Consider the following 6,513-nt stretch of genomic DNA (forward strand, 5'->3'; position numbering starts at 1 on the left):
TAAAAGGTGAAATAACTAAAGCCTGAAAGAACCCCAGGAACCTAAAATTAATAATAGATCAAAACACTTGGGGATCCTGACACTCTCTGGATAGTTGCTACTGGATCTTTGTCCACACCTGATGTGGGAAGTGGAGATGGAGAAGCCTCACTTCTAACTGCTGTCTCACCTTTCTTGTCCTCCACTGAAATCAGTCGTTATCTCCAGCTTTTACCTCTGTGTTACTGAGAGGTAGTAAGGGTGTCTGGATGGGTTTCATTCACTTAAGCTGAAACTGATATATTGCATTACATTTTGAACAAAAGACTTGCCTGACCAACTCCTGGGCTTCTTTGGAGTGTTCTGCTCTGAGCACTGGCCCCCTGTTCTTTTTCAGGAGTCTTTTCTGTATCTTTGTCTTCTTGCTATAGTCTATTAATGGCAGTCGTCCTCAGCATAGTGTCAAAATAATCTTTGTACAATGGATCCAAAATCATAGACCGGTAGTAAAGAGAAAGTTTGGAAGCCCTACTTCACTGCTTCCAACAAAGTGGCCTTTACAGTGCATCTCACTAAACATTTTAGTTCCGAAAAAGGGGGGGGGGGGGGTGGTCTCACATCAGCAGGAGAAGCTGAATCAATTTATTTCCAGTGTCAGTTGTTCAAATGGACCTGGCAGTGTCAATTGACAACCCAATGGGTATGCATGTAGAGAGTGGTCAAGATCAAGTTATTCTGAATGTGGCAAGACTTGGGTGTGCATGTGAAAGTGACATTTCCTCTTTGAGCAGTGGAAATATGTCAGGGAGCAAAACTGCCTTTGCTCCCAATAAAGCCAGTCTATTAGAAACATTAAAAGCTCAAAACTATCCTTTATTCAACCATAATTAGAACCTGGTGCAAGTTCAGCATGGGCTGTCAGAAGACAAACTTGTCATGGTTTTGGGTAGGCTGTTGGCCCACATGCAGAACACACTCAGGAGACAGGAAAATGTTTGTTAACAGCAAGAACTGGTGGTTGGAGGTCCGGGGCTGGGGACTTGTTCTTCGGCTGTGCACCAGACGACGACAAGGCGGTTAATAATGGATTAGACGAAGGGAACCTCAGGATTTTTGCTTCTGATGATGAGTGGAGTCGCAAGGGAGGAATGAGTGGGGTCTGAGGAGGGACTTGTGGTGAAGATCCAGCAGGAAATACAGCGGATTGAGTTTTCTGTAGGCTTTAATTTGGTCAAGAGAAAACCGAGGAACTTGTGGAGACGGAGTCCAGAAACACAGAGGCAACCTGAGAAGGAGTACAAGACACAGTAAGATAAATCTTGTGGAAGAAATGCTTGAGCCAAGCATGCTAGAGGATTACCACATAAAGTTAACACTCTGGCATCAAAGTGCTGGCAGCAAGTTGCTTTTAAGCCTCCTGCCTGATGAGGTAATGAGCCACACCTGTCAGACCTCAGCCACCCTGCTCTCTGATGCCACCTGTGGAGACTGGAGGAAGAAGCAGCCAAAAACAGAGGGAGAAACTCCCAGACCCCAGCTCTCGTACACTACTGCTTTGTTTGCTATTTTTTTGCTCCTCAGCGAAAACGAGAACTGTTCTTCTCTGTGTTTTTTTTCCCTTTTTTTGGTACATTTAATAACGCCGCTTATACCATGGTCTGGGTCAATATTCGATTCTGATTGGCTGCAGGGTGTCCGTTACAAAGTGTTATAGAACCCCTATTAAAAAAAAGCTTTGGTCAAATAGTCTGATTGTTCTAAATTATCGCACAGGCTCAAACGTTAGCTGGTAACAGCAAGACAGTTGATGCTGGTTACCTTGGCAACACAATGAGAGATATAAAATTTTTCTCTCAGCCACTTCTTGTGAAAAATTTACAATTTTAACAGTAAAAAAAAAAAAACATTAAAGTATTAAAAAAATTCATCATACGTGACCATGGTATAAGCGGGATAATGCCCTTCGTGCTGTCCGTTATCAGAAATTAATGGACGCCGTGGAAACAACCGTCATCCACTTCGCGTCAAACAGTTCACGCCCTGCATCATCCATTCATTTCTGAGAATGGACAGTTCATTGGGCATTATCCCTTACATGTCAGAGTGGTTCTATTCTGAATAAAGCCAGGTACATATAAAGGCACATCCTGATTGGATTAATTGATTGCATGCCTATATAAACAGCAAAAATCTGATTGTTTTTTGTGTTTTCATCCAAAATCATTTTAATCCGATCTTGAAATTTTGTGCATGTATTTTGTGCATGTATCATGACTGATGTGTTCCATGAGTTGACAAAACCCCATGGTCTCTAACATAGAGAAAGGTTGGTCATACAGCACAATCAATCTAATTATCCTCTTTGTTATGGATGGGGCTTTTGCTGACTCTTCGCTGAATTCCTTTGTTTTCTCCAGTGCTGTAGACTAGTCCCTTGTTTTAGCAGTAGCTGCAGGCTTGAAAACATTAGCTTGTCACTGGTATTCATTGTACACCATTGGATGTTGGAGGTCAAATGTGTTCTTAAATTTGTGGTATCGAAAGATCTCAAGTGCATTCCACCTCCCATAACAGACTTTTATCTGTCTTCTTGGGACACAGAAAAGTACGCCCAGACAACAGACATGTTGGCTTTAGCATTGACCTGCTACGAGTGCCTACGTACGCATGTTCGAAATGGGGCGCATTTCCCCATTCAAGGACTGTTTGGAATCACGTGGTCAAACAAACAAAATGTTATGATATCACCGAACATTTTTACTCATCACACCGATACCAATATTGTTTTAAAATCACATATTTTGGCCGGTAATATCAGCAGTGCAGGTTTAACCTCCTCCCCCACACACTTTACATGAAAGCCTTAATTTTCGTGGTAAAATACAAATTTGTTCTCATAATATTATTATTATTTATTTATTGAATTAGGACAATGCATATTAATCAGCAAATCAGGAACATTGTGTATAAATATGTCAGAATTAGCACAATAGCTAAATTGTGTCTGCTCTCCAAAGGAAGGCTCCATTAAAACATTACACATGCATCACATTACAGTTGTCTACAAATACCAGTTCCAATAATAAACAGAAATATTAAAATACATAATAGTCTTGATTATACATGTGAAAAGGACTGGTTTATTTTTAACTACAGTTTTACTTTTTTCTTGAATGTCAGATAGTTCTCACAGTTTCTGATATGAGCAAGTAATTTGTTCCATGACTGTGTGTCTCTGATAGATACCACCATTTGGCTAAATTTAGTCCTGTATTGTTGTATGTTACAACATATGTGCATAGTATTGACTCTATTGTGCATTTTCTTCTGTATAAAATCCTAACTTTAAAAACAAGACAGACATCTAAAAACATTTTATAGCTATCCAAATCTAAAATATTATACTAAGCATATTATTATAATGGAAATTAAGAGGTTTCCTGTCTAATATTTTCAATGTTTTTGTGAAGAGAGTCTTGATAGGTTTTAAAGTGCCCTCTGTAGTATGGGACCAGGTTGTGTACCAATAGTTTATGTGAGCAAAAATCCTTGCGTGCATATAAGCTTTTGCAGATTCAAGAGTCAAAAAAAGGTCTTATATGATTGAAATTTGACAAGTTAAATCTAATATATATTTGAATTTGCCTTTACATGTCGGGTGCATGTGAAGTTTGAATGAAAGACCACACCAAGATACTTAAACCGATTCACCACATCAAGACATTGACCTTTAACTAAACGGATGGTTGCTGTCAGTTGTCTGTCATGAGAAAAACATACAGTTTTTTTATGTCAAGATGTATACAAGAGATTTGAGGCCAGCAGGAAATTGTTACCGTGGCTCCAGAGAGTATGGAAGCCGCTTCTTGTTTAGTTTTTACATGAGCTCGCAACACATTATATCCACATATAACTGCATTTCTATATTTGGACAGACATTTGGTAAATCATCTACATAAAGACTGAATAAAATTGGTCTTAGTATTGAGCCTTGTGGGACACCAGCAGTGCATCTGAGATAGATTGACTGTGTATTTCCTATTTGTACAGCTTGCTTTCATTCTGTCAAACATGATTTCTTCGAGGAGAGGGAATTTATCGAAAAATTATGATTTGTTAATTTTGCCAAGACCAAGTTATGATTTAAGGTATCGAAAGCACGTTTTAAATCTAAAGAAAATTGCACCTACAAACTCACCTTGACCGAAAAGGCTTTTAACATGTTTGAGTAAGTAACAAAAGTAACCGAAAGCAACAGCTGTATCTGTCGAGTGATATTTTCAGAATCCAAATTGCATTGGGTGGAGAGGCAAAGGCAAGGCAAGGCAAATTTATTTATATAGCACAATTCAGTACAGAGACAATGCAAAGTGCTTTACATGATTAAAATATAGGAGTAAACGCAAGTAGGGAGAGGGTATGTCCACTGTTTTGGTGTTCGGTTATTTGCATGGCCACCTACTTTTCTACTATTTTTGATACAACTGGCAAAATACTTATTGGGCGATTTGTCTTTGGATGAACCCAGACACAGCACACACACACAGAGCTGGTTTTAAGAGAGTTTATTGCAAGCAGTGAATGATGATGACATGATGAACCAGAGTCTGTAACCAGGTGGGGATGAAGGATGCAGAAGCTGACTGGCAGGTACAGAGCAGAGTAATAGTCCATGAACGAGATAGGCAACAGAGTCCGCAGCTCGGCAAAGAGTTAGCCAGAGCTCAGCAGCAGGCCCTTTAGCACGGCAGAGAATGAGTTCTTGGAGGCCAGAGTAACAGCAGGATTAGCAGCAGGACAGGGTGGATACTTGATGACCAGAACCATAGCAGGATAACAACTAATCCAGGTGAATACTTGCAGATGAGTCAACACGGTCCAGAAACTCAGCCTGAGAAGCAGAGGGGAGACAGGTGGATCCAGAAACCAGCAGAGACACAAATCAAAATTTAAATAAGGAAGCTGGCAGGTGAAATGAGTCTGACTGATTGACTGTCTAATTACCAGTGGCGGCTGGCCTATAGGGGGCGCTCGGGTGCTGCCCTCCCTAGATAGAAAAGTCAAAATATATATAGATTTTAAAAGTATTATTAATGTCAGTTTTTACTTAATAGTACATGGCTACATGTAATAAGAATTATTAAAACACTTCTACTAATTGACTCTATCAATTGACTCTCATTTAACAGTGCATTTCCACCAACAGAACGTATAATTTCTCCTCTTCTACATTTGTGGGGCTGTCACTCAAGGCGCCCCACAAGTGTAGCGAAATAACCAATCGTATACTGTTGCTAGGGAAAATTTATAAATATTTGGCCAATCAGCATCGCCAAAATGAATGGCTTTGGGGCTCCTGGAGTCTTTGCCCCTGCTACACAGTGATAGGTGAATAGACCAGTTCATGCGTGACATCACGAGCTACATCCGGGTCCCGCGGGTAGGCAAAAACAGAACTGTTTTCGCTTACCACCGTGACAAAACGGGTGAATTAGAGCGTACTTTTAGTTTATTTTAGGAATCTAAACAATGCCTACGACTTGTTGTGCTCCCGGTTGCACACAGAGACATTCCAAATCGTTGGATGTACGTTTCTTTTGTTTACCGAAGGACGAAGAAAGAAGAAAGAAATAGATAATTTCAATGAACAGGATGCAGGCAGACACTCCCAATCGACTGTGGGAGCCATCATACCATGACAGAATTTGCAGTCTACACTTCATCTCCGGTAAATACAACTTAGTTTTGCACTAGTCATTGTTCTACTTAAATCATTATATAAATAAAAAATTAGGATATATATTTAAGTCAAGACGTAAACGTTCGTTTCGTAATAATATGCGTACAAGTACAATGTATGCAAACCCTCTGGCATGAGTCTGTGAAAAGGATTAATAAGACAAAAACACCAAAATAATCCTTTGTGAACAATGTTTTTTTATTAATTAAATGCTTATTGTGGAATCGTAGTAATTTTCCAACTTTTAATTCAAATGGATGCACTGGGTTAGGCAGGGAAATCTATTGGCCAGCCCCACCAATATTTTTTTTCACCAGCCGCCACTGCTAATTACCAACAGATGTGACTGACTGCAAGGGGAGTGAAGTGAAGGCTGAGTGAGAAGGGGAGGAGGAAACTAAAAACTAACAATAAATAAAGTCAAACCATAACTAGAACCCAAACAAAGAGGAAAAACTGAAAACTAATAGTAAACAAAAGACGAGTCAAGACTAAACCATGACAGGCAACAGTTCTCTGGTTTTGTCTTGTCACCAGAGTTGAAGACTGAGGTAATTCTTGCAGTCTTCCATGTGGCTGGAGCTTTTTTTTTTATTTCTGTGACAGAAAATTCTGTATGCTGAATATTGATTTGGAATTATCTAAAGGCTTGTATGAGACATCTGGGGCCCGTTCTTCGTACGTTGCTTAAAACATCCAAGATCAAATGACACATCCAAGATGATTTCATCTGTATGAATTTTAGTATATTGATAATATTTGTTTAAATGTAACTGTACTGAATAACTATTTAC

This window comes from Fundulus heteroclitus, chromosome 6, assembly GCF_011125445.2.
Source record: "Fundulus heteroclitus isolate FHET01 chromosome 6, MU-UCD_Fhet_4.1, whole genome shotgun sequence".
Taxonomy (NCBI): domain Eukaryota; kingdom Metazoa; phylum Chordata; class Actinopteri; order Cyprinodontiformes; family Fundulidae; genus Fundulus; species Fundulus heteroclitus.